This window comes from Diceros bicornis, chromosome 32 (genome assembly GCF_020826845.1).
Source record: "Diceros bicornis minor isolate mBicDic1 chromosome 32, mDicBic1.mat.cur, whole genome shotgun sequence".
NCBI classification, from domain to species: Eukaryota; Metazoa; Chordata; class Mammalia; order Perissodactyla; family Rhinocerotidae; genus Diceros; species Diceros bicornis.
This window is the reverse complement of record NC_080771.1, coordinates 22,241,736-22,269,302: the sequence shown is the minus strand read 5'-3', so window position 1 is coordinate 22,269,302 and position 27,567 is coordinate 22,241,736. Positions and strand designations below refer to the sequence as shown.

The following is a 27,567-nucleotide window of genomic DNA, read 5'->3' as shown; positions in this document are numbered from 1 at the left end:
GGCTATCTAAAGAATTCTCTTCTGTACCTGTTCTTGCTATTACTAAAGGAGATCTTGTCCAACTATACTAATATTTTTTCAGGTTTTAAAAATTAATTAATAAAAATGTTACTGTGGTCTTTTCAACAAATAGTACTGACATATCATAAGAAAAAGACAGATAACCCACAGAAAAATGAGCAAAAAGCTGGAATAAGCACTTCACAAAAAAGAAATCCAAATGGCCAATCAGTGCTCAAATTCATTGGAATTAAGGAAAGGTAAATCAAAACCACAATGAGAGATTACTTCCACATCCTCCAACTTGGCAAAAATTGAAGTCTGACAATAACAAGTGTTGACATGGGTGTAACAGACACTCATACACTGCTGGTGGAAGTGTAAAGACACTACTTTTAAAAATGGTTTTCCATTAATTAGGAAAGCTGAAAAGATGCATACCCTTTGACCCAGCAAATCCCTTCCTATAACTTAAAGCAGTGGTTCTCAAGGTGTGGTCCCCACTCCTGGCTGGCAGCACCAGCATCACCTGAGAACTTGTTAGAAATAGAAACTCAGATCCCACCCCAGTTCCACTGAATCAGACACTCTGACAGTGGGGCCCTGCCATCTGGGTGAACCCTCTGAGTGACGGTGATGAGCTCTTAAGTAGGAGAAACACCACCTAAGAGAAATCTGTGAACACGTGCACAGAATACATGATAAGAATGTTCACAGCAGCAACCACAGATCCATCAACAAGAATGCTTTGCACTCTATTTATACAATTGAATATTACAGTGTAATGAAAAGGAATGCATTCCATGGATAACTCTTATAGTCATTACGTTGAGGAAAAGAAGCAAGCCAGGTCTTTATTTTTCCTCTCTTTCAATTAAGACAGGTGTACTTTGCCCACAGGTCTATGATGATTGCATTGATAGCCATTTACCTTTTCATAGATGATACTCTTTTATCAACAGTAATGAACACTTGAGTACCAACAGATAAAAAAATATAGCTATGAGGCTGGTCCAGTGGTATAGTGTTAAGTTCGTGTGCTCCGCTTTAGCAGCGTGGGGTTTGCAGCTTTGGATCCCGGGTGTGGACCTACACACCGCTCATCAAGCTCATCACGCTGTGGTGGCGTCCTATATACAAAATAGAGGAAGATGGGCACAGATGTTACCCCAGGGGTAATCTTCCTCAGCAAAAAGAGGAGGACTGGCGACAGATGTTAGCACAGGGCCATTTTCCTCCACATACACAAAAATATAGCTATACATCATGATACAATGTACCAAGCATGGTACTTGTAAACAGTAGGTGCTCAATGAACACTAAGCTGGCATAAGCAGATCTATCATCTAAAACAAAATTTCTGAATTAAAAATATTGTTATAAATTGCTATTCATTTTAGCTGTCCAGTTTTTTTTGGTGTGTATATTTACTACTATTTTATTGTGTGAAAATATATACAACATAAAATTTGCCATTTTAACCATTTTTAAGTGTACAATTCAGTGGCATTAATTATATTCACAATGTTGTGTAACAATCTAGCCGTCCAGTTGTAACTCTCATTTTAAAAGTCTTTGTTAGAATCAGCTTTTATATTTCAAATTGCTTTTTTAAAACTTCCTCTAATATAGCCCTTCCTTCCTACTTTCTGTCTTCTGCCGTCTTTGCCAGGTCCTTGGTCTCATTTATAATCTGAGGCCTGTGTGTTATCTCACATGCGGGGGACCAGAGATTTCTGTGTCAACAGGACATTCTTTCTTCATTCTTCAGTTCAGCTTATAGTTGTCCAGTAGTGGAAGCTGCTATATTAAACTCTGGAGAGTTAGAACTCAAAAAAAAAATGTCCATTCTTACCAGGAAAAATGTAGACTCTTGGTTTTAGGATCCTGTGGGACCCATCATGGGTTATCTAAAGTACCAAAAATCATAAGCCTGATGTCTTAATGGAAGTACTCAGGATATTAATTCATCAGTTGTGTATAATTCCCAAGTTAGTCTCTCCTGCCAAACAGTGAATAATTAAGCTGTGGATAATGTCATACTGCCAGCGTGATAAAACAATAACGCCGGTGATAATAACAATAGCTAACGCTGAGCGCTGTGAGGTACCAAGCATGGTCCTACGCCTGCTATGTGCATTACTTTATTTAGTCGTCATAATAATCGTATGGCATATATACAATTATTAGCCTATTTTATAGATGAAGAAACCAGAGGCTCAGACAGGTAAATTCCATGTCCAAGATTACAGGATTTAACCCAGGCAGAAGGATCCCAGAACCTTGCTCTTGGTCACCACCTGTGACCCCTGTTTAAAAGTAGAATCCAATAGGGCTGGCCCCATGGCTTAGCGGTTAAGTGCGCGTGCTCCGCTGCTGGCGGCCCAGGTTCGGATCCCGGGCGTGCACCGACACACCGCTTCTCTGGCCATGCTGAGGCCGCGTCTCACATACAGCAACTAGAAGGCTGTGCAACTATGACATACAACTATCTACTAGGGCTTTGGGGGAAAAAAAAAGTAGAACTCAATAGAACGATCTGCTTTCACATCCCTTCTGGGTGGCTGGTTATACCAGGTGAAAATATACAGAATAGGTTAGAAACAAGGATAAACACACACACATCTTTATATATTTGGGGGTCAGTGAAGAGTGGGGGAGAGAGCTGGGAGAATTAGCCTGTTAATAAGCTGTTACTAATACGTGCTAAAAGAAAGACATTTAGAATAAAAATATCGTGGCAGTTTAGTTGGGAAGAGATTATTTTTAGGTACTAGGCAGGAAGGAGTACACAATGTGGAGCCATCAAAAGTTTTTCAGCACAAAGGGGATATAATGAAAGCTATGCTTTTAGGAAAATAAAACTGCTATCAGTGACTATTACGGCCTGGAAGGAGAGAAGATTCAAGGTGGAAAGTCCAATGTCGTGGTGTCTATAGGAACCCACAGGGCAGGTGGTGAGGGCTGGAGCTAGGGCAGTGACCGTGGGCACAGAGAGGCTGGGGGAGACTCTGTGGAGGGAGGACAGAGCAATGGATATGAAGGGTCAAGGTGACTGTAAGATTCCAGCCTGAATGACTGACAGAATGGGATCTCATTAGGAGAAACAGGGAAGCCTGGAGGAGCAGAGAGTGTGGGAGGGAAGGGGAGGCACAGAATTTGAAGCTCTGGCAAGAAGCACAGGGACACTGTCGAGGAATTTAAGTTTGAGAGGGAAATTAGAGCTGGGGATCTAGAGTTTCTGCAGAGCATGGAGAGTCAAAATCATGAAAATGCAGGAGAATGTAAGAGGTGAGAATGTGGAGTCAAATCAAGAGTGACGAAGACAGAATCATCTGGGGGAACATTTATATTTAGAGGCCATAAAAATAGAAGTCAGAGAAGATAAGATCAGAAAGACAGGAAGAGAGTTGAGAGCAGCCCATCCTAGAAACCAAGGGAGGAGAAAATTTGGAGAGTTGGAGGTAGCAGAAAGATGACACCCAAGATGAGGCATTGGGTTTGGCAATACAGAGCCATGAGGAAGCAGCTTCATTTGAGTGATAGGGGAAACGGGGATGAGTGCCTAGTGAGAAAGGGGAGGACATAGCAAGTGCAGAAACATCTCTCAGGAGGTCTGATGAGGAGGAGAGGAGAGACACATGAGGATAGATCAAAAGGGGAGAAGGATCATGGGAAAGCTTAGTTTAGGATAAAGGAGCCAATGTTCATAGACCAAGGGGAAGAATGCAGCAGAGCAGAGAGAAAGCAAATGCATGAGAGAGAGAGGGATAACTAACATAACCAAAGTAGGAGGGTAGAAAGCAAGTGAGAGTCCAAAGAGAGAGGAGACATTGGAGAGGAGAGGACCTTTCTTTCTCCAACCCTTAAAGAAAGGAGGAAGGGATGAAGAATGCTATGGATGTGGAGAAGGGGAGTGCTTAGGGAGCAAATGTGGGAGGGCCAGAAAACAGCAAGTACGGGCTGTGTAGAAGTACTTGATGAAAGTAGAACATGGTTGCAATAAACACAGTGAGAAATGTGACATAGAATCAACAGAAGAAGGAAATTGAGAGAGACTGGGAGTAGTGAGGGCCACCTGATGTTGGATGATACACACATATGGTGGTGGATCAGTTGGCTCGGTTCTATGACCCTTTTTAAACAGCACTGGATAGGCAGGGAACAGAAACAGAAGAAGCAGAGGGTGGAATTCACTCTGGTTTGGGAGTTAGAATATAAGTCCAACAGAGGGACAAGGGGTGAAGGCATTAAAGACCTGGATGGGAAGGCAAGAGGGCTGAGAGGAAAACCTTGCCTGGTCTGGTGGTCTGGGAGGTGTTCTATTCAGCTCCCCCTTTAAGATAACCTGCTCTGGAAGCATAGCTGATTGACAACCTCCAGCTGTCTTTGCACCTTTGGGTTCACCCAGTACCCATTCCAGGCCAGGCTGCTCCCAGGCTGCTCCAGTGGTGACTGAACTTGGTGGGGATACTAAAACTGGGCCATCCTGCCCCACGTGGGATGCCTCTAACAGGCAAAGTTTGCTCAGGGACTCCTCACTGGCTTGGTTGAGATTGTTCTCTGACTTGAGTGCAGTCTGAGGCTCTTCCTACCCAATCCTTCCTTCCCTCTCTCCTTTCACAGGTGTTAGAACTGCCTGGTAGCTTGAAGACTCTCCCTGCCTGCTTCCCTCTCACTTCATGCTTCCCAGGCACTTCCCCCAATAAATCTCTTGCATGTCTAATTCTATTTTGGTTTCTGGTTTTTTAGAAGTGCTGAACTGACACACTTGGATTTGCTATTATTAGTGGAGGGCCTAGGGACTGAAAGATGGATGCAGTGAGGTGACTACAAAGATGTGAAGGCTGAAGTTCATGTAATTCTTTTTTGAAGTAATTATTGACTCACAGAAGTTGCAAAAATAGTACAGAGATTCCCCTATACCCTTTACCCACTTCCTCCAATGGTAACATCTTATATAATCAAAACCAAGAAATTGACATTGATATAATGTTAACAAGTTCATATGATTTTGTGTAATCAGTTTCTCATTATGTTTCTGTCCACCTCATAGATATATTGATCTCACCTTCATTGCAAAAGCCAGGTAAGGTAACAGTTCCCTTCCAAGTCAGCAAGCTCTATAACCACAAAGTTTGTAAGATGCATAAATAAAGCCACGGGTGGTGGGACACACAGGAAATGACAAATATCCACGGAAGAGAGAGCTCTCCATCCATCCATCCATCCATCCATCCATCCATCCATCCATCCATCCGTGTTTACTAAGCTTTTCCCAAGTGTCAGGAACTATATGCTGAGTCTATTGCATTAGGATACTGACATCAAAATGGTAGCAGCAGCTATCAGACCTCTGTTTGGACTCAGACGCAATGAGAAACCAGGATATATAGTTGTTCTGAGGGCAAAGGTTATCCAGCTCTGTCCTGTGATCCTTTCCACATAGGCAGTAATTCAACCAGTAGCCACCTTATGCTCAACGGCCAGGATCATGCCTTTTTATGAGTGATTGTAAAGCGCCAAGTGCATTGACATATACTTCATAAATGCTAAATAATAACAAGTCAGTGAACCTAGAAGTATTGGATTCAGTATTCGAGACATTAAATCCAAGTTATGCTGCTCTAGAAGCAAGGCAAACAAATAAATCAACCCCAAATCAAATAAAGCCCACATCCATCCCCGGCCAGCAGTGGGTGTTGTCTGGAACGCTCTTTATGGGCGAGTGGTTCTCTCATGAAGAGGCACTTATTAGTACTTTACCTGACACAGCACATACAATGCGTTGCCTGTGATTTGGGAGGAGAGTTTTACATCTGACCCACAGCAGACAACAGCGGCACTGTGTTCTTAAAGCTCCAATTCCCTTTATTTGATGCCAGGAAATAACACCTGCTGAAGCTCTGGTGAAGAGCAACAGTCACCCCACTAGTAATTAGACTGATCCTGGTGGGGAGTCTCTGCAGGCAGTACTGGGAGACCCTGTTTGTATTTCAAAGCCAGGATTTAGTTTTCCTTTAAGACTTATGTCTCTTTAGGGGTGCCTGTGATTCCTTGAGGGTTTAGGCACACAACCTAGAGAGCCTGAAATGTCACCTATTCTGTATTGGCAACTGAATTAGACTATAGCATAGTCTGGATGCTTTTCTGTTTCACAGTCCAGAGCTCTATGCACAGTCTGGTACTGTCTGATTTGGGATCTTGGGGCATAGCCCCTACTCTCTAGGAGTCTGCCATCTTGCTTCCACATACAAACATGATTTACCTCCATCCACATCTCCTTAGTCATTTCATTGTGATGACATCCTTGGGAGCAGAGCCTAACCCTCTGTAGCAAAAGACTGACAGCAAAGCCTATTGCAAATGAGGAGGCGATGACTATGACATCTCTGGGAGTGACGCAGACTGACAAGATCATATTTTGAATAGAGTCTAGAGGAGATTCTATCCTTCAATGGTCATTTCCAAAAGGATTTTACTCTCATTCAATTGCAGCCAAGAGGAGGAGAGCCAAGGAGCCCATGCAAGACACCTAGATCTGGCCAATGAAGTGTTGAGTGGAGGACTGAGCCAAAGGGGAAGGTAAGGAGCCAAGAAACAAAAGGTAAAACAGCCATCAGATGCTGGCCTTGTTAATTCTTCTACGAACACAAGTGATTCCAGCCAGTTTCTGTCTGGCCCAGACCTAGCTTATTACATTTCACAGAACTGAATGTACATGTGAACAGAATGATTCTTTCAATGGTTAAGGCAGTGGTTCTCAGACGTTACTGTGCATCTATTTCACCTGAGGAGTTTGTTAAAAAGGTGGATTTTTGCTCTTCAGCCTCAGAGATTCTAATTCAGTAGATCTGGGATGGGGCTTGGGAAAGGTACACTTCTAGCAAGCACTCTGGTGATGGAAGCAAATGGATTGCCCATCATACTTTGAAGTCATTGCTTTAAATTAATGTTTTTTAATCTTCATGAGGGTCTGATATCAAAGAGTTTAGGGAAATACCTTCCAAATAATCCAGCCCAAATCTCTCATTTTGCAGATGAAGAAATTGAAGGGTTAAGTAACTTTCTCAAGGTCACTCAGCCAGTTATACGTGGACAGTTAGGACTAGAAGCAAGGTCTATTCACAACGCCTTTTGTATTCACTATACTGTTTGGTTTGGTGAATCTCCTCTCCTTCAGGTCCTGTTGGACATATACACACATAAGTAGAAACTAGAACATGACTGGATTATTTTAGGAATTTTTATATTCATTGAAACAATTGGCGAGAGCTTCAGTGGTGCCAAAGCAAACATTAGAAAAAATGAGGTTCAGAAAGAAGCGGTACTTACCCTCTAAAATCGATGGTGAAGAAGTTGACAGAAGGCCCTGAAAATTGTCCTCCGAACAACCACAATGTCTCGGTTCCTCAAATCAGTGCCTAGGATAAAGCACAAAGCAAACAGTTGCAAGAAATTGTATGCATTCCTGATGCTGCATTAAAAGAGTAAGTGCTTTCCAAAGCTGTGCTCAAGTCAAATTCAATTTCAGTGTCATAATTATGCTCAACATCTTTAGGTTAATTCCTCACTTTGTGTGGCCACGGTCAGTTTAAGCTGAAGAGTTCTGCATCTCAGCAAATTCCAGAGCTGTCCTGACAAGGGCCACTGGAAGATGAGCCCATAGTTGTCAGAGGACCCCTCTGAGATGGGCTTCAAGGCTCTGAGAACTTCTGACTCACTTGTTTTTTGGTTTTTCTCTTTGTATAAGAAAGTTAAAACTGAGTAGGCCCTCATTTCAAATGAATGGGAAATCAAAGAAGCCAAGAATAGTGATTAGATCTTCACGATTTAAGGGGTTGTACTCATTCATTAATTGATAGATTGATTGACTAATTCATTCATTCATTCAAGAAATATTTATGAAGACCCCTGTATGCCAGACAGTTCTTCTGCTCAGTAACATATTAAGTTTTACCCAACGTGAAGCTAAGTGGTTAGGAGGATAAATACCCATCACAAGTTACTCTAGTCATTTAGAAACACCCTGGTCTGATAATTTTTTTGTGTTGTAGAGGCAAGAGCCCTCAACTGAGAGTCAGGAGGCCTGGTTCAAATTCTGGATGACTCCGGACTCTAGCAGAATTTCCCAACCTCAACACCATTGATATTTTGGGCCAAATAATTCTTTGTTGTGGGAGTGGGTAGCACTATACTGTGCATTATAGGATGTTTAGCAGCATCCTTGGCATCTACCTACTAGATGCCACTAAAATCTCCCCACCGAGGTGGCAACCAAACAACCAGACATTGCCATTGCCAAATGTCCCCTGGGGTGGGGGCAAAATTGTCCCTGGTTGAGAATCATTGGATTATAGTAATAACTTCTATTTTTGAGCACCTATTAGGGCGTTGTGCTGGGGCTTTATATACATCATCACGTTCCGTCTTGACACCAGCTTTTCAAAGTAAGCAATACTATTCCCATTTTACACATGGTAAAGTTGAGGTCCACAGATGTTGAGGAAACCACTCAACATTACACAACTGGTAAGTATTGGAGGAGATTTGAATTTAGGACTATTTGACCTCAAGGCTGACGTTCATTGTTTCCCACTTTTTTATTTTGCTATGATATATTTTAAACATTCAGAGAAGTACAGAGAATAATCTAATAAACATCTATGTTCTTAGCAACTCAATTTAACAAATGTTAATATTTTTGTCATTTTGCTTTATAGCTATTTCTTTGGCAATAAAATGTTACAAATACAGATGAATCTCCTTTTTAGACTTTTTTATTCCTGTTGCTCTCACTTTCTACTCCCAAATAACCAATCTATTAAAGCTGGTTCCATACCCTCCCTGGGAAAAATTTTACATGGATGTGAGTATGTTCACCAACAACATATAGCACTCTAAAGAATGCACAGAAATGGTACAAATCCTTCTGCAAACTGCTTTCTTTACTCAATATTATGTTTTTGAGTTTTATTCTATGACTATAGTTCTAATTTTTTATTTTAATTACTGTAAATATTAATTATTATAATAAATAGACCACAATGTATTCAATCATTCTGGTGGACATTTACTTTTTCTCCCATTTCTCACTATCACAAGTTGCACTGCTGGGAACATGGCTGTGTGTGTGTGTCTGTGCACCCGTGTGTGTGAGCGTTTCTCTAGGACACAGCTAGAAGTGGGATTGCTGGGTTGCGGGATGTGCCCATCTTCAACTTTATTAAATATTGTCAAATTGCTCTCCAAAATGATTATACTAAATTACACTCCCTCCAACAGATCATAAGAGTTTTTCTTTCTTCACATCTTTGCCAACACTCAGTATGTTCAAACTTTATGTTTGCCAGTCTGATTGGAGTGAAAAAGCATATAATTATTGTTTCAAAATCCTGTGTTTTTAACCACTACTCTTACTGTCTACACTTCTGGAAACTTCAGTTATGTAAAATGGAGAAAATACTCTTGCCTATTTCTTAGAGTAGTGATAAATTCTTCTGGTGTAGTGTGAATGTATTCTGTAAATATCAAGCACCACTTTTGTACATTGCTGGTGGTGGGAGAGAATATTTGTATAGTTTCTATAGCAAGCAATCTGACAAAATCTATCAAAATTTCAAATGCACATATGTTTTCTTTTAATTTAAAAAATAATCTCAAAATTACAGAAAAATTGCAAAAATAGTGAAAAGAATTCCTGTGACCTAAATTGTCAAAATGTTAATGTTTTATCAGATTTGCATTGTAATTCTCAATCTCTCTCTCTCCTTCTCTTCCCTCCCTCTTCTCTCTTTCTTTCTGTATATATATATGTATATATTCTGTATATAACCTGTAGAGATATATACAGAAAGAGTATCTATATGCATCTATATGTATATGTGTACACATATATATAATTTTCGCAATGACTTTACCTCTAAAAATTCCCTAAAAACAAAGACATTCTGTTATTTAACCATAGGAAAGTTGTCAAAATCAGGAAATTAACATCAGCATAATATTATTATCTAATTTACATAGCTTATGTAAATTATATCCTCTCTCCTAGTTATGTCCTTCAGAATGAAAGAAAATATTTCTTTCCCCTTCTAGGATCCAATGTAAAATCATTTTTTGTACTTAGTTGTGATACGTTAGTCTCCTTTAACATGGAGTAATTCCTTAGTCTTTTTTGTCTTTCAGGATATTTTTGAAGAGTACTGGTCACTTATTTTGTAGAATATCCTTCATTTTTGGTTTCTCTGATGCTTTCCTCATGATTAGATACAGGGTATGCATTTTTGGCAAAAATACCATAGAAGTGATGTTAGGTCCTTCTCAGTGCATCGTATGTCAGTTTGATGCCAGTTTGCCCCGTTACTGGTGACATTATTTTGATCACTTGCTTATGGTGGTATCTGTCAGGTTACTGTTTTTCCCTTTGTAGTTAAGTATCTTTTGGGGAGATATTTTGTGACTATGGAAATATCCTATTTATATCAGGATGGACTCATGGATTTAATTGGTTGTATTGTGTTACCATCATTATTTATTTTGATGACCAAATTGTTTCATGCTCTGTCAGTGGACAGCCCTTCAAGCTGAATTCTGTGTCCTTTTGACATGTTCCCATTATTTTTTGAGCACTTCCTTAGTTTCTGCCACCATAAGATGTCCCAGGTTCAACTCATGCCTTCCTGGCTTCTGTCCTGGAACTGACCATTTTCCAAAAAGCCCTGATTCCTGTAACTGGAGAATGGTATTTAGAAAACAAGGTCTGGTGCTCGGTGTGTTCTTTGTTATTGGTGCACCCAACTTTTAACCTAGTGATGTCTCTTTCAGAAATTCCTGCAACAGATATGCCACACATTTGTTAAAAGATTTTTGTACAAAATTATTAATTCAAGCATTATGTAGAATAGGAAAAGATTAGACATAACCTAAGGTTCCATCAACAGAGGACTGGTTAAATAAATTATTTAAATCCATATAATGGAATACCATGCACCCATAAAAGACTGAGGAATTATTTATAAAATACATTGTTACGTTAAAAAAATCAAAATATAGAACTATGTATCTATTATGTTATCATTTATGTGCTAAAAGGGGAAAATATATACATATATATATGTATATGAGCTTGCTGATAAATGCATAAAATAGCTTTGGAAAGATGTACAAGAAGCCAAAAAACATTGATTTTTTGAGGGGAGGAGAACTGGGCAGCTTGGGGAACAGAAGGAAGAATGCTTTTATTATAAACATTCTTGTACCATTTAAATTTGGGACCATATGAAGTATTAAAAAATAAAATACTATAAAGCATAAAGTATCATTTTAACATAAAGTATTCATTACTAACTCAAATATCAGAAGAGGAAATCTGTTTTCCGGAACAACAGGCTAGCTAAAAGCATAATTGCAATTTGATCACTATCCTTTAGTATAAATATAAACAGTCTTATGATCCTTCTTGATTTAACTTCTCCATCTGTAATATGGGTATAATAATATCATTAACCTATGAGCCAGAGGAAATGAAATTGAAGCAGGAGTGAAAACACAAAGTGCCAAGTTGTTGTGACTGCTAATAATGACACATTTTCACATTGTATGAATTTAATAAATATTTGTCAATGAAAGAATGGATGGATGGATGGACGGGTGGGTGGATAAAATTATGAGAGAAGGAAGGTGGAAAAAGAATTATGTTTAACCAGTTGGGTTTTAGGAAAAGAACTTTTAAAAGCACAGGAATATATTTAAGGAACAGTCCTAAGATAGACAGATCATCTTTAATGCATTCTTGCTGTTCAATGCTTCATGTCAGAACTGTGATGCTCCAGGCAGGCAGCCCAGGAGTTATAACCATGGGTTTTGGAGTCAGGGAACTTGTGTTCATATTTTGGCTCTGCCACACTATCTGTGTGACCCAGGGCAACCTCTTTGTGCCTCAGTTTCCTCTCCTGTAAAATGAGACTTCGAGGGTTGTTGTAAGGATTACATGAGTTATTACATGTAAAGCGCTAGAACCATGACGACACATGGTAATCACTCAACAAATATAGTTTGTTTTTATTTTACTTTATTATGGTAAGAACATTTAACATGAGATGTGCTCTCAGCTCATTTTTTAAGGGCACAATATAGTATTGTTATCTATAGGCACAGTGTTGTTCAGCAGATCTCTAGAACTTATTCATCATGCATAACTGAAACTGAAACTTTATACTCATTGATTTGCAACTTCTCATTTCCTCATCTTCCTAGCTCCTGGAAACACCATTCTGCTCTCTGCCTCTATGAGTTTGAATATTTTAGACACCTCATGTAATTAGAATCATGCAGTAATTTGTCCTTCTGTGACTGGCTTATTTCACCTAGCATAATGTCCTCCAGGTTTATCCATATTGTCACATATTTCAGGATTTCCTTCTTTTTTTGAGGCTGTATAATCTTCCATTGTATGTATATACCACTTTTTCTTTATCCATTTAGCATTGATGGACATTTGGGTTGTTTCCACATCTTGGCTATTGGTGAATAGTGCTCCAAAGAATGTGGGAGTGCTAATATCTTTTTGAGATCCTGATTTCAATTCTTTTGGACAAATACCCAGAAGTGGGATTGCTGGATCATATGGTAGTTCTACTTTTAATTTTTTGAGGAACGTCCATACTGTTTTTCATAGGGGCTGCACCATTTTGCATTCCCACCAACAGTGCACAAGGGTTCCAATTTTCACATCTTTGCCAAAACTTGTTGTCAAGCTATAATTTTTGTCATCATCAAATTTTAGAGCTAGAAAGGTCCTCAGAGATGATCTAATCTATGTCTATTGTTTTCTAGATGATGAAAGAGATGAAAATGGGGCTCAAGGAGACAAAATGGTTGCCAAGGCAGCATAGTCAACCAGAGCAGATTCAACACTAGAACACCGGTGGCAGGATTGTTAGCTGTGGTAGACTGTAAATGACCATATATTCTTTGTGGCTCCTCCCATCAAGAAGGCAGGTCTATTTCCCCACTCCTAGAATGTAGTGGAAGTGAGGTTGTGTGAGATCTGAGCCTTGGCCTCGAGGCGTCCTGCAGCTTCTGCTCTTGCTCTCTTGGATGCTGCTGCTATGTGAAAACGCTTGGGCTAGACTGTGGGAGGATGACAGACAGCATGGAGTGGAGATGAGAAGTCCCAGTGGAGGCCCTCCTAGACCAATCAGTTGGCTAACCGCCAGACATGTGAGTAAGACCTGCCCCACCAGATCATCCAGCTCCAGCCAAGCCACCAGCAGACCACAGAAATCAACTGAGTTGGTCCAGACCAGAAAAGCCACCCTAGCTGTCCAGCCATCCCATGGAACCATGAGCTAAGTAATAAATGCTTGATGTGTTAAGCCACTAAGTTTTGGTGTGGTATTTACACAGCAAAAACTAACTGATAACAAACCTGATGATGGCATCTCTTCAATGAGACTACATTTATAGTTCATCTCCAGGTGTCTGGCGTAACCAACTCTCCACATAACTGACTATCTCTCCCCATGCATGTGTTGCCTGTTCCATGTCTCTCTGCTCCCAAGAACACCTCCTGCTTCTGCCTGGGACCCTATCAAGGGAGGGAAAGATCCATGTCCTCCAGAGTCACAGACCATAGTTCTGCAGCAATACCAAGAGAGATTAACACAGGGCCCAGGGAGCTGGGGCTGCAAAGCCCTCCTGTCCCACCTCTTACTTCACAGCCTTAGACTGCTAGTCTGGCTATGCAAGTACACTGTTGTTAAATTATTCCTGTAGGAATAAAAGGGAGGGGGCTTAGCTGTCACCATCTGGGAGGTGCTGGGCAATAGAGAAGAACATCCTATAAAAATGGGAGCCAAGGCTAGTGGTTAAGTCTAGTGCGCTCCACTTCAGCAGCCCGGGTTCACGGGTTTGGATCCAGGGTGTGGATCTACACCACTTGTCAAGCTGTGCTGTGGCAGTAACCCACATACAAAGTAGAGGAAGACTGACACAGATGTTAGCTCAGGGCTAATCTTCCTCAAGCAAAAAAAGAGGAAGATTGGCAACAGATGTTAGCTCAGAGCAAATCTTCCTCACCAAAAAGAAAAAAAAATGGGAGCCAGGGAGTGATTTCCTTGAGTCACATGCTCCCAAGTTTTCACTCACCATCTTCCTTTTCTCCCTCATTTCCCTTTTACGTGGCTTTCACTGATAGTTTTTTGCCCCCTGTCCTCTCAAGATGCCCACTTTCATTTTCAGAAATAAATCGAAGTTTTCTTGGTTCCCATTAAATTTCATGCCTGTGTCCTCCACCCATTCCCCTTCCCTCCACGTTTAAGCATCTTTTATTTTTGTCTTTTACAACTTTCCTCTTAACTGCCCTCATAAAGATCATTCTAGAAATATTAGGCTCCTGATTAGAGTTTCAAGATTCTCCAAATCAGAATCTTAGGAAGTTCTGGCACCTCTTTATTACTGGGAGGCCAAGTGCACAGGGCAATGGAAGAACCTGGCTTGGGAGACAAGGATGGAGTCAGTAGGGGACCCGGACCTGGAGAGGGGAGAAGAGGCTGAGGGGAGAAAGTGAGCTGGGGTCTGCTTGGCTGCTGTTTCCCTTGCTCCTAGCTTGGTGCTCCACACAGCTTTCAGATTCCCATCATCCTTGAACTGCACAAGGGTTTTCTGTGAATGGCGAGTTTCTCATAGGACTCTTGGAATAAACAGAGGTGCTCTGACCATGCAGATTGGAGGAGAACAGTTCTAGCCACCCCCATCAGCCTGGGGGGTATTCGGTACTTTTGAGAGGTACTTTAGAGGAGGGATGAGGAAATCTCTGTGTTGTCACCCTGGAAACTCTGCTCTGTGACCTCATCGGCCCTTCTGGAATTTCCCTGGTCAGTTTTCTGTCCCAAATGGAGATCATGCACTTTAATTGAAGTTTCTGGGTATTTGTATAAAAATGCTTGCAGTGATTTGTAGCATGTTGACTGACAGCAGAAGAAGGTAGTTCAGGTTCTACTCTTCATGGGAGTTGATGTTTGCTGACCAAAGCTCAAACAGCCCTGAAGGGAAAAGCAAAGTTCCCAAGGACAGTGATAAAAATGTAAACAGCTTCTGGGCGTGGGTGTCACATGAGCTACCTCATCATCCAGCAGGAAGTTCCCAAACCTGACCACTTTCTCAACCACTACAGGAGAGTGGAGGAACCCATGGCAACGGAGCAGTCAAGTTTGAAAACAAACTGCTTACTCTTTACAGCAAAAGGACTGAAATTTTTCTAGATAAAGACCTAGCTGCTCTCCGATTTATCAAAATGTGATAGGGCAATGATGACGAATGCAAATGTCACCTTTAGGTGCTCTGAGCAAAGACAACGCTCACAGATGAACTTGTGCGCCTGATCCCAGCCTGCATCCAATAGGCAGGCCAGGGCTGGCTCTTTTCTGAATTCCACTGTTTTCATAACCCTATCATCACAAAATTGGCATTTTTGGGGGGCAGGGGAATGTAACTGCTATACATTTTAAGAATGACTATACATTTCCCTTTCTGGAGCAAATTTATATGCAAGATAATATCTACACTTTCCCCTTTGAGATTCAAGAAATATATGAACAGCTACTAGGTGCCAGGCATCATGAGAGGTGTTATTACCTAGAATTTTCACAAGGCTTCCATGAAGGAGGAGTTTCATCAATGTGTCCCCATTTTACAGATGCAAAGGCAGACTCCAAGCACTTAAGAGCTTGGCCATAATTACTCAGTTATTGAGAGGCAGAAAAGAGATCGAAACCCAGGTACCTTGACTCAAATCCCAGTAATCCTTCAGGATACCCCTGCAGTTGGATGCATGGTAACAGAAAAGCAAAAACATAATTTGTGGCTTGATTTTATTTTTGTGAGAGCCTGAGGATCATGGTGTAGTTGAAGAAGGAAAAAATACCTATGGCAGAGGAGTTCGATTGGGAATAGGGCGAGGGGAAGAAGTGGGTTTTGATCCATTTTCAATTGCCTCAAGCAAACACTATTTAATTACCATCTCTCCCTTCAGTTTCTTGTGGAATACCCATTCCTTTTATGACACTATCACCTTCTGCCTGTAATTGGTGAGTGTTATGTTGGGCCCAGTGGCACAGGGTCTTGGGGACTCATCTTGCTTAATCAGGAAACACATGGCTTCAACATGATCACCCCAGACTGCGATAGGGCAGCAAAGTGTCAGTGGGGAGAATAATTCTGACCAGGTTTAGGAAAAGCGGAATTTGGGCATACAGAGTAGACCTTGGTGATGACTAACCAGGCTCAGATCTGTATTTATCTAGCATCCCAGCCTTGAAAATGGGACGTTCACTAAAGCATGGAGTTTTCTCCTACAAAGCGGATTAGCCTAGATGACATCAGATGGCAGCTTCCTGGTTACAGGATGCTTTTCACTCCTGAGCTTTGACCCTTTGCCGTGACACCTCCGCATTCGGCATCCCTTTTGCCTGCCAAAGGTCTCCATCAGCAGGCTTGGTCCAGCCTGGGGTAGCCTTGAGGGGCAACTGGGCTAGACTCCTGGGAACAGACCTGGTTCACCCCCGTAGATTCTGAAAGACTGAGCATTGCTGTTTCCATTCATCTTTATGGTGATAAGCAAACTTTCATTAAGTGAATTTTTTCCTCTTTTTATTTTTTCCAGAGTTTTATTTTCAACTATGGGAGAAGTAATAAAGAACCACAAGGGAGGGTATTTATTTTTCAGTTCATGAAGTCCCCTCATCACCACCTCTGTGTATACCTATTGATACAAATAGACAGTGACATTAGCTCTATTATAGACTTCCATTACTATACTTGGAAGATTTCAGAAGATTTGGTTTTCTATATATTTCCATCTCCATATGTCTGGTGATTGTTGGAAAGACAAGAAGAAACATGAAGAAGAAGGATGTGGATAAATTTTCTTTCACAATAAATAACATAGAAATCTGTCATTTTTCCTAGACTTGCATTTTTGAAGAAGTCTGGTGGTATGAGTTAAACTTGGCCTACAATTGGCTTTGTTTGAACACAATCACTCCCTTGCAGAGGAAATTCCACATACTGCACAGTCTGGGGAGAGGTGCTCTAGAATGTGCACGTTATTTCCCTAACTCTACGGAAGTATAAAGAACAGCTCTGAATGCAAGCGCTGAGCGCATGGCAGGGGAGGAAGAAGGGTGCGTGGTTGCCCGGCTACGCAACCAGAATCATGTCGGATCCCAGGCTCCCTTCCCCATGCCCAACCCACAGGAGACTGACACTTAGACAAACGTGTTCCCAGCGTCCGACGCAGGGTACGGCTCTGAATGGCTTTGGCATCTGTTTTGTCTTGCCTCATGCCCACATACTGGGGCTGCTTGTTTTCATCCAATAGCAATTAGCACCATGGTAAATGCCTTGTGCCCCGTGCTAATTCAGAAGAATAAGCATGTCACAGTCTGCCAAGAATTACAGCTAATCACAGAGGGCTCTGGCACACCTGCCCTTTCATTAGGCTTTTGTTTTAAAATGAGGGGTTGGTGCAACCCGAAACATTGCATTCTCCCCTTCGTTTGGGATAACCATGGAGACCCAGGGGAGGCCTGGAGCGGGGCCTGGTTGCCAGCCCTGAAGACACGCTTCCTACAAAGGAGGAAAGAGAGCAGCAGGGAACCCAGGTAGCTACTTATGGTGGGACAACTGCAAACAGGGTGGGCCCAGGGAATGCTCCACGAATACGCAGACGCACAGCTTTGAGCAGTGCCCAGTGCTGGAGACCATTCAGGCACCACCATGGACATAATGTATGGGAATAAAGACCTGGGCTGACTCTCCTTTTGGGGTGAAAAGAGCTTTAGTTTTTGTTTTCTTTTAGCCTCATCATCTAACTTGGCACCTATCCTTATTTTAAGAATGCACCCTTTGTCCTCACTTGGCATTTATCACTTACTTATTTTAGTATTTTTTAAGAGTCAGACTTATTAAGGTATAATTTACATTCAAGAAAATTCACCCTTTTAAAGTGTACGGTCCTATGAGTTTGGACACATGTAAACAGTCACGTCAACCTTACCACACTCGAGATACAGAACAGTTCTACCACCCCTAAAAAAACTCCTTCTTGCTCTTTCTTGTCGGGCCCCCTATCTGGTCCCCAGATCAGGCAACCGCTGATCTTATTTTTGTCCCTATTATTCTGCTTTTTCCAGAATGCCACATAAATGAGATAATCCAGTAAGCGGTTTTTTGTTAGTGGCTTCTTTCCCTTAGCACGTGCTTTTGAGATTCATCCGTGTTGTCTGATGGATCAGTAGCTTACTCCTTCTTGTTGTTAAGTGGTATTCCATGGGTGTACACCCCAGTTTATTCTCCAGCATTTGCACATTTTGGTCGTTTCGGCTTTTTGGCTATTATGAACAACGCTGCTATGAACATTCCTGTACAAGTCTTTGTGTGGGCATATGTTTTCATTTCCCTTGGGTAGATACCTAAGAGTGGAATTGCTTGGTCCTCGGTCATGTATTTAACTTTATAAGAAACCTCCCAAGTATTTTCCAGAGTGGATGTACCATTTTGCATTCCCATCAGTACCATATGCCAGTTACAGTTGCTCCCTGTCTTTGCCAGCCCTTGGTATTAGTCATTCTCATAGACATCTGCAAGTATCTCACTGTGACTTTAAATTACAATTTCCTAATGACTAATGATGCTGAGATTCTTTTCCTGTTATGATTTATTTAGAAAATCACTTCGAATCCACTCTGCCCAAATTCTTGTTGAAGTAAGTTCTCACGCAACTTATGTTAGTAGAGATTTGTCCAGTCCCTCCCAAGTGCCTAAAAAAAGTGCAACCCAGGAAAGGCAAACACGGCAATGACCAGTGATGGGCCCTGATAGCAACCGCTCTTACTTCATTTTTCCTACGTGCTTAGCTCATCTCAGGGCAGGGACTGGGTCTTTGCATCTCCCACAGCATCCGGCTCAGGGTCAAGCACACTGCATGTGCTTCAATAAATATTTGATGATTAACTGAGGCAAGATGGTGGCTCATGTTCCAAGTGGACACGACTAGGGTGAGTGCATATGTGCTGGGAGATGTTAAAACCACAGAGGGCTGACTGGCCACTTATCAAGAGGTTCTTCTGCCCTGTGGAGGGCACTAATGCTATATAGAGATCAGAGGTCCTCTATCAGGCTGCTCATTAGAATCAGGTGGGGAGTTTAAAAAAATGATGCATAGGACCAAACACAGATTTCCCTTGAAGCTAATGAGGCCAAAGCTTCAGGGCCCCTCACTTGCATGGTGCCCTATGAGTGCTGGGAGGTATTGGGAATTCTAGTGTTCTAGGTGGGGAGGCAAGAAGCAAGGTTGCAATCAGGACACTTGAGGAGCTCTTGGAAGGAAGAGACCTGAATCTTGGAAATTTGTATGATTTGTGTCCTCATTTTAAAGAAATACTAAGATGGGATTTTGTTGGTGGTGGTGGTGATGATTTTGCATTCTTTCTTTCAAGAAGTTCTCATGAAACCTTATCTGTTCCTCTGGGCTTTATCCTAGAGGCTGTGATTTAATTTCTCTGGGGTGTGGCCCAGGCACAGGTATTTCTTAGATCTCAGCATTGAGTGGAACGTGCCGCAGGGTTGAGCCATCTGGTTACAGTGTGTGCTAATGACCATGTCTAGGCTACGAGCCAAGAGGAAAGATCCTGGGCACGTGAGTGCTCTCATCATTCTAGGCAGCAACTACTTCAACCAAATGGGCCCTTCCTATTTCCCTCTAAACCATTCTTCTTGCTTTTAGTCTCTCCTTATTTCATTGTGTCCCATTCGCCATCTTCCTATGCCACCCCCTTGGGTGTGTCGTGCCCCTGCTCAGCCCTCTTCGGTGGCTTTTCCTGGCCACTGGCTAAAGCCCAGACTGCCCTGGAGGGGCGCATGGCACTGTCAAGAGCATGGGGCAGGTGACTGGGTCCACATTGCAGCCCAGCTTTCAAGTTAAGGAGAACTGAATCATAATCCCACCTCTGCCACTGACCAGCTTTGTGATTTTTGCACCTCAGTCTCGTCATCTGTAAAATGGGAATGACAATGGGAACAGCCACATAGCTTTTGAATGGGGATGAAATGAGAAGATTGTAAAGTACCTGATACAGCCTACTGCATGGTAAGTGCCTGATAAAGGGTGGGATTCCATCCTGGCTGATGCAGACTGTGTATCTTCTGGTCCACCCACCCCGTGCCTCCCCCACTCCACTCATTGCCTCCCCCACCGACCACACCTTTATGCCTCTCCTGGTTCACATCGCTCATGGGGCGCTTCCTCACCGCCTGTTTCTCTTCCCAGTTAGACGCTGAGTTCTCAGAGGGCAGAAACAATGTCTAATGCTTCCTCTTAGTCTCTATAGTGGCAGTTCCAAGATGACAATATCATCATCCACAACAATAATAATAGCTAACGTTTACCGAATGCTCACCACGTGCCTGGCACTGGTAGGTGATTTACATGTATTACCTCATTTAATCCCCAGAACCGGTACTATTATTGCCTGTTTTACAGACAAGCAACTTGAAACTCAGGAAGACTAAGTAATTGGCCAACGTCATACAGCCCATGGGATAACATTCATCCCTGATAGAGTTTGCACCAATCAGAGGCAAAAATGAGAAAAAAGGAGTACTAACTATATTTATTTAAAGAACTGGCTTGTATTCTGAGATTATAGCCTCCCTGCTTTTTTTTTTCCCCTGGTGTTAAATGCTTTTTCATCAATGGCATGATAGTGACAGTAGATTGTAGTAGATGTTTTCAAATAACTTTACATTGCAAAATAAAATATTGGGTATCCTATATTTGTTTCTCCCAATTGTTTTGGTAAAATGTTACTGGTCTGTGAAGTAGAGAAGTCTGAGATTTGTTACTCTAGAGAATAGCCATGTATAAAAAGATGTGCAAATATATTTGTTAAATCAATGAATATGACACTTTATCTTCCAATGCAAACACATTGCCAATGGAAGGAAGGAAGAGAAAGTCCTTCAGCTTCTAATTTCATTTCTTCCACCCATAGTTATTGAGCATCTAACCTGTGCTAAGCACTGTGCTGGAGTCGAGGAAGGACGTAAAACAAATAAAACATAATCGTTGCCCTCGGTGAGCGGAATGCCATTTCCAACCGTTAGTTTGGGGAAAGTAAAAAGAAGCATGTCTGCTAAAAATATCAGTATTGTCAGAATATTACCAAAATAGTCAATCAGTATTTATTCAATCAACTTTTGACACCCAGGGGAAAAAACCCCAGTAGACAGTACACAATGTTCCTGCTCCCTGTCTGTCCATCAGCCCCAGATGAGGCTGAACTGATAAGGGTGCCCTAACGCTGGCTTGACCATATTCTTGGGGTTCGCAGGCTACAAGGAGGTAGTACAGAGAACAACAGGCACAAGGGTTATGGGTCACTGGAAAAACATTTATTACAATATGAAGAATATGAATGGCCCATAAACCCACTATCTAAATGACCCCTGTTGGATATGAAAATAAAAGTATTTTATCACGTGGTTAGAAAACTCAACTTAAAAATAAGCAGGCATAAAATAAAAAGTTCTTACTCCTCTCGGCAGGTCATTTCCGTGTATCTGTTCAGAAACATTTTCCATGCAGATACAATCAAAATTTATATATAAAATATACATAATACGATACACATAATACATCCATCTTTTTCTTTTTTACTCAAAAGACTCATACTAAATCACACTTAGTGATTTTTTAAATCGACACTTTGTGTTTTTACTTAACTATATCTTAGGGATGTTGCTATATTAGTCCATTCAGATCCATCCCCTTCTTTTTAAAGGCCGCATAGTATTCCATCACAGGTTATTCCACACTTCTTTTAACCAGTTTCCCATTTGGCAGACGTTTAGGGTTTTTTTTCCTCTTTAAAAATGTTTTAATGAGTGTCTCTGTATATATACTTTGGTGTACTTTTGAGGGATATCTGCAAATTCCTGTAAGTGGCATACTGGATAAAAGAATGTATATATTTAAACTTTTTATAGTTATTACCAAATCGTCCTCCAAATAGTTGCACAAATTTATATTCCAACAAATAATGGTGGTACAATCCCTTGCTAGGAATTTGTATTCCCAAATGTTTACATTTTTGCCAATTTGAGAGTTGACTTGATGTCACACTGATGTTTTACATTGCTTATTTTTGTATTGGGTTGTTCAGCTTTTCTTTATTGGTTTGTCTATAGTCAAATTTATCAATCTTTTCCTTGATGGCTTCTGATCTGTATCTTCTTCTTAGAAACTGTCTCCACTTCAGGATGCTAACGTTCACCTATGCTCTCTTCTGTAACTTTTATGCTTTTGTTACTTCAAAGCCTTTGATCCATCTGGAATTTATTGGATTTATTGATATAATTTTATTTTTTTCCCAAATGATTAGCCAAGTGTTCCATACTATTCATTAATAATCTGTCTATTCTTTACTGACTTGATATACTGTCTTTATTTCACATGTAGGTCTATTTCTTTAGCAATGCCAAATTGCCTTAATTATTGTTGGTTCTTAATCTGTTTTGATAATCTGATAGGAATAATTCACTCTGTTATTCTTCCCTACCTCCTCCCTGAAATATCCTGGCCACTATAAATATATATAAACATTCTTACAGTAATTATCGGTGCTATTTTCTTAGTTTTCTCTGGACTCCCCAAAGAAAATGAGTCAAATGGGAATGCTATAAGTATGATGTTTGCTGCATATTTTTGATAGATACCCTTTAATGGGTTAAGAAACTTTCTTATGTCTAAGTTGCTAAGAATTTTTATATTGAATATACATTTATTTAATTGAATGATTTTTCTCTATCAGTTGAAATGATCATTGGTGTTATTCCTTTCATCTGTTATTATGGTAGCTTATATAACTTGATTTTCTGAGTTTGAAACATTTTGCTCTCCTGAAATTAACTCTTCTTCATTAATATGAATTTTTACATTTTATATATTGCTGAGTTAAATTTGCCAGTTTTTTGTTTATTTTCTTGCTTATTTAGGACTCTTGCATTCAGGTTCATAAACGAGTTTGGTTTCTAATTTTCTTTTCTTGTTTTGGTCTTGCCAGATTTGGGGATTATACTAGCCTCATAATATAAGTTGGGCAATGTTCCTCTTTTTTAATTCTCTGAAATAGATTAAATTAGGGATTTTTTGGTTTCTTAAAGTTTGGTAAAAATTTATAAAACTTTCCAAATTTAGTGTCTTCTGTAGTGGGAGATTTAATTATGTATTCTATTTTTAAATTGTTATCATTTCCCATCCCTCTGGAGAGAATGCACTTTATATTTTCTCTTGATAATTATAAATTTCTTCTGTTTCAAATTTATTCGTATAAAATTATGACTATTACATTGAATATTTTTTTAAATTGAATATTTTTTCTAACACAGCAGATTGTACTCAGTACTCCCCCATTATCCACTGGGGATATGTTCCAAGACCGCCAGTGGATGGCTGAACCCAGATAGTACTGACTCCTATACATTCTCTGTTTCTTCCTATACGCACATACCAATGATAAAGTTTAATTTATAAATTAGGTGCAGTAGAAGATTAAGAACAATAACTAATAATACAATACAACAACTATAACAACATACTGCAATAAAAGTTACTATAGATCTTAGCCACCTCAGCATGAGATTTTTTTTCTTCGCATATTAAGTCAAGAACGTTCACCTTTTCACTGAGAGGAAGCACTCTATGGCTTCTCTTTGGCATATCCGAATTGCCAGCATCACTACTCTTGCGCTTTGGGGCAATTATTAAGTAAAATAGGGTTACTTGAACACAAGAACTGCAATACCGGACAGTTGATCTGATGACCTAGGTGGCTACTATGTGACTAACCAGCAGGTAAGGCACACAGCGTGGAAAGGCTGGACAAAGGGATGATTCATGTCCCGGTAGGATGGAGTGGGAGGGTGCAAGATGTCATCACCCTACTCAGAACGCACATGATTTAAAACTTATGAATTGTTTATGTCTGGAACTTCCCATTTAATATTTTCGGACCATGGTTGAACACAGGTAACTGAAACTGGAAAGTTGAAACCGTGGATAAAGGAGAACTACTGTAATACGTATTCTCTGATCTAGTTGGTTGTACTGCTTGATTTAGGAAACCTGGCATTGGAGCAGTAATAGTTTTTCAATGGCTGTATTTCTTTTTTTTTTTTAAAGATTTTATTTATTTACTTTTTTCCCCCCAAAGCCCCAGTAGATAGTTGTATGTCATAGCTGCAGATCCTTCTAGTTGCTGCATGTGGGACACGGCCTCAGCATGGCCGGAGAAGCGGTGTGTCGGTGCTCGCCCAGGATCTGAACCCGGGCCACCAGCAGTGGAGCGTGAGCACTTAACCACTGAGCCATGGGGCCAGCCCTCAATGGCTGTATTTCTTATGGTATTATTCCTTATATAGTACAGGTTTGCACAATATTGAACCCAATAAAATGTAAGAAAATTATACCCCTTCCATATCTTTGGTTCTTAAATGTGAGGTAATTTTGTCATATTTCTGTTGTGGTTATTTCCTTCTGTCCCCTCTAAAGTAGACAATAGTTTCATACTCTCACAGGGGAACCACTTAAGACAAATGCCAAAATTTCCAGATATGTGGAAAATCTTTCTTTACATGAGGAGAAAATCATTCTACATCACAGGCTAAATCAAGGCTATTTCAGAAATGGAGACTGCTGTATATTTTTGATAGATATCCTTTAATGGGTTAAGAAATTTTCTTATGAGACACTTCTAAGTGAGAAGTCATTAGGACTATTCTATATTATTCTCCTTTCCACCTTCCGAGTTTAGGAGGAATTTCTGATGATTAGAACAGGTCAGATAGGTACAAAATACCAAGTTTCTTAAAGCAAGGATTCTATAGAAATTGGTGAAATTACATAATGTACTTTTGGGTATTCTGAATTGTTTTCATTAATTATATTGGTATGACCCTTAAGTGAGGGATTATGCCTTACACTTTTTTGGTTTTTCTCAAATGGACTCGCTAAGGGCTTGACAAACATTTGTGAAATTGGTACAATCTCAGCATTTTAATCATGATAAATCTCAGGGCTGACAAACTACATGTTGATGCCCTTGTTTTCTGTCTAATGAAAATATTTAATTTTTGGGATGAGCTGAAAGTCACCCCAGATTTACTTAATACTGACCTTACCTAAGAGGACAAGTGTTGCACTGTGGCTCCAGAATCCCAGGGCTAGGCCACTCTGTGACTTTTAGCTCTGAGTGGCATCCTATTTGTCTTTCTTACTGGGTACATGAAATCTTTATTAAAATCCAAAACTATGATAGTTATTTCCTTAGGGTCCACCATTTATAGCAGAGAATAACAAAATTGTAGGATGAATTAAATTTTCATGACTTTATTCACTTTGTAGTTATCGTCCGATGAACGCATTTCTGTCTGTAGGACACCAACGTGCCTAATAAAAGCTGCGAAAGCAACCACTGAAGATTTTCTGATTCACTCTACTTTAAATTCATCTTCCTTGCTTCCATTTTTCCTTGGAAAGAAAGATGTATCTTGCAATTTTGGTGCCCAAAAGGAAACATTCTTGGGTGTTTTTTTCTTTTCCATCAATCTGATAATTGATCATTTAAACTCAAGGAAGAAGTTTCTCAAGTGGAATAATCATAAAAAATATACATCTTGATATTCTACTCAGTTAAAATAAGATGTTTGTTGTTGGAAATCTCCTGTTAAGCAATTTTGTCATTATGTTGTAATTACAGTCTCAGACAGTCAAAATAGTAAGTCAATCCTAGCATGTTTGTTTTTGGCAAAGTCCTCATATTGATTGAAGAAGAAAGTTGTGATTGCTTGCTCAGACGACAGCTTCAAAGAATTTTCACTTCTCTTCTATTTTTTCCTACCACTAAGTAGTGGGCAAGCCCATACTTCTCAGTTGATTGTAATACAACTTCCATTGCTGTCTAAACCTCCCTGTCGATACATCCCATTCATACTCCTTACAAATTAAGATGCTAGTCATCTTATCTTACAGATTTTTTTGCCCACTTTAGAGTTAACTCATTTTGCACAAATTTTAAACTAGGATAGAATTTGTAACCCCAATAAACCAGTCAAAGGTATTGGTTTTTCCCTTCAAGGACTTTTTAGAGAACTGAGTTCCAGATAGTAATCATGTTCTTGTTACCAGATAGCAAAAAGATGTATATATCTGCCATAAATAAGCCTATCAGGTATTTTATTCTACTTGGAGTCAGCAGTATACTAGGTATTTATAGTTTATCACATATCAGTGATCTGAAAATGATATACTATGTTATAGTTATAAGGAAGAAAAGGAAGAGCTCATGTTCAATGGAACATTGTGTCTTTTACATTGAGAAAATAATTTAAAGACAAAAGTAATGAAGAGCCCAATGGAAATTGCTACTGAACCCTCTAAGGTATTAGAATAATTCTTTCATTGCTACACCTCTCATGGTCTCACACAGAATAGTAAAGGCAGCCAGATCTTGTCATTCATGTGGTTTTTGGATCTTCTCAACAATGGCATTATTCCTTGTAGTTAGAAACTTGGCAGGCCCTGGAAGCCATGTTTTAGGAAGAACACGCTCAAGCCATGAGGACATATAGCTGCAGCTTAAAGGAGGTTGCATGAAATATTAACCCTGCTCCTCTCAGAACGGAGTCCTGCAGCTGATCCAAAGGAACAATCACTAGCTCCACAAATAAGATACTGCGACTAATTAAAAAGTATCTAAGATGCTCCTGTAATCTGCTGATAACAACTATGCATGGTAGAAAGGCTTGTGGAACACACTAATCAGAGAATATAAACAGCAGAGCATCAGGGAGTTGGAGAGGCAGCCTACCTGATTAACTGGCCTGATTTGGGGCTAGACCTGGAGAAGCCCCCTTTCAAGACAACCCAATGAGACTCCACTGGACTCCCAACGCCATGATGGCTCAAAGAAATTCAGCAGATATGCAAAAGGAAACATAACATGGAAAAACCTAATTGCAATTCTAAAGAAAATTTCTGAAGTCCATAGATTGTGTGTGCGTGTTTTTTATTTTTCTTGATATATGCTTGTAAAGTTTCCTCTGTACTTTTTTCTCATCCTGGAGTCATATTTCTTTTCTGTACTGAGCAGACATTATCTGTGTCTCTGTCAACGAGTGTTACTTTGGCAAAGTCAAAAGGCTGTCGGATTCCCACTCTGTCCCCTTTGCTAGTGACATGCTTTTTCAATTTTAGAAAAAGGTAAACAATTTTTCTTTGTTTTCAAGGTTAAAATTTTTAACCAGAATATAGCTCAGGGTTAGTATTTCTCTACAAGCCTGTAATTAATTTACTTTTTATTTGCAATGTTGTCATTCCTTCATTTTAGGGAATTCTTTTGGTTACTTTATCTTTGAAAAAATTTTCATTTGTGGGTTCTCTACGTCAGGAACATCAATTATCTTTATGCTGGATCACTTCTGAACTGCAGTCACACTGATTATATT

General features: G+C 40.2%; 1 long non-coding RNA gene across 1 annotated transcript in view; it reads right to left on the bottom strand.

The window, feature by feature from the left end:
* Positions 1-7,341: 7,341 nt before the first annotated feature.
* LOC131396155 (uncharacterized) overlaps positions 7,342-27,567 on the bottom strand; it is a 368,110-nt gene continuing 347,884 nt past the window's right edge. The window contains exon 3 of the long non-coding RNA XR_009216430.1: positions 7,342-7,424. This is a non-coding gene — a long non-coding RNA (uncharacterized LOC131396155). The remainder of the gene's footprint in view (positions 7,425-27,567) is intronic.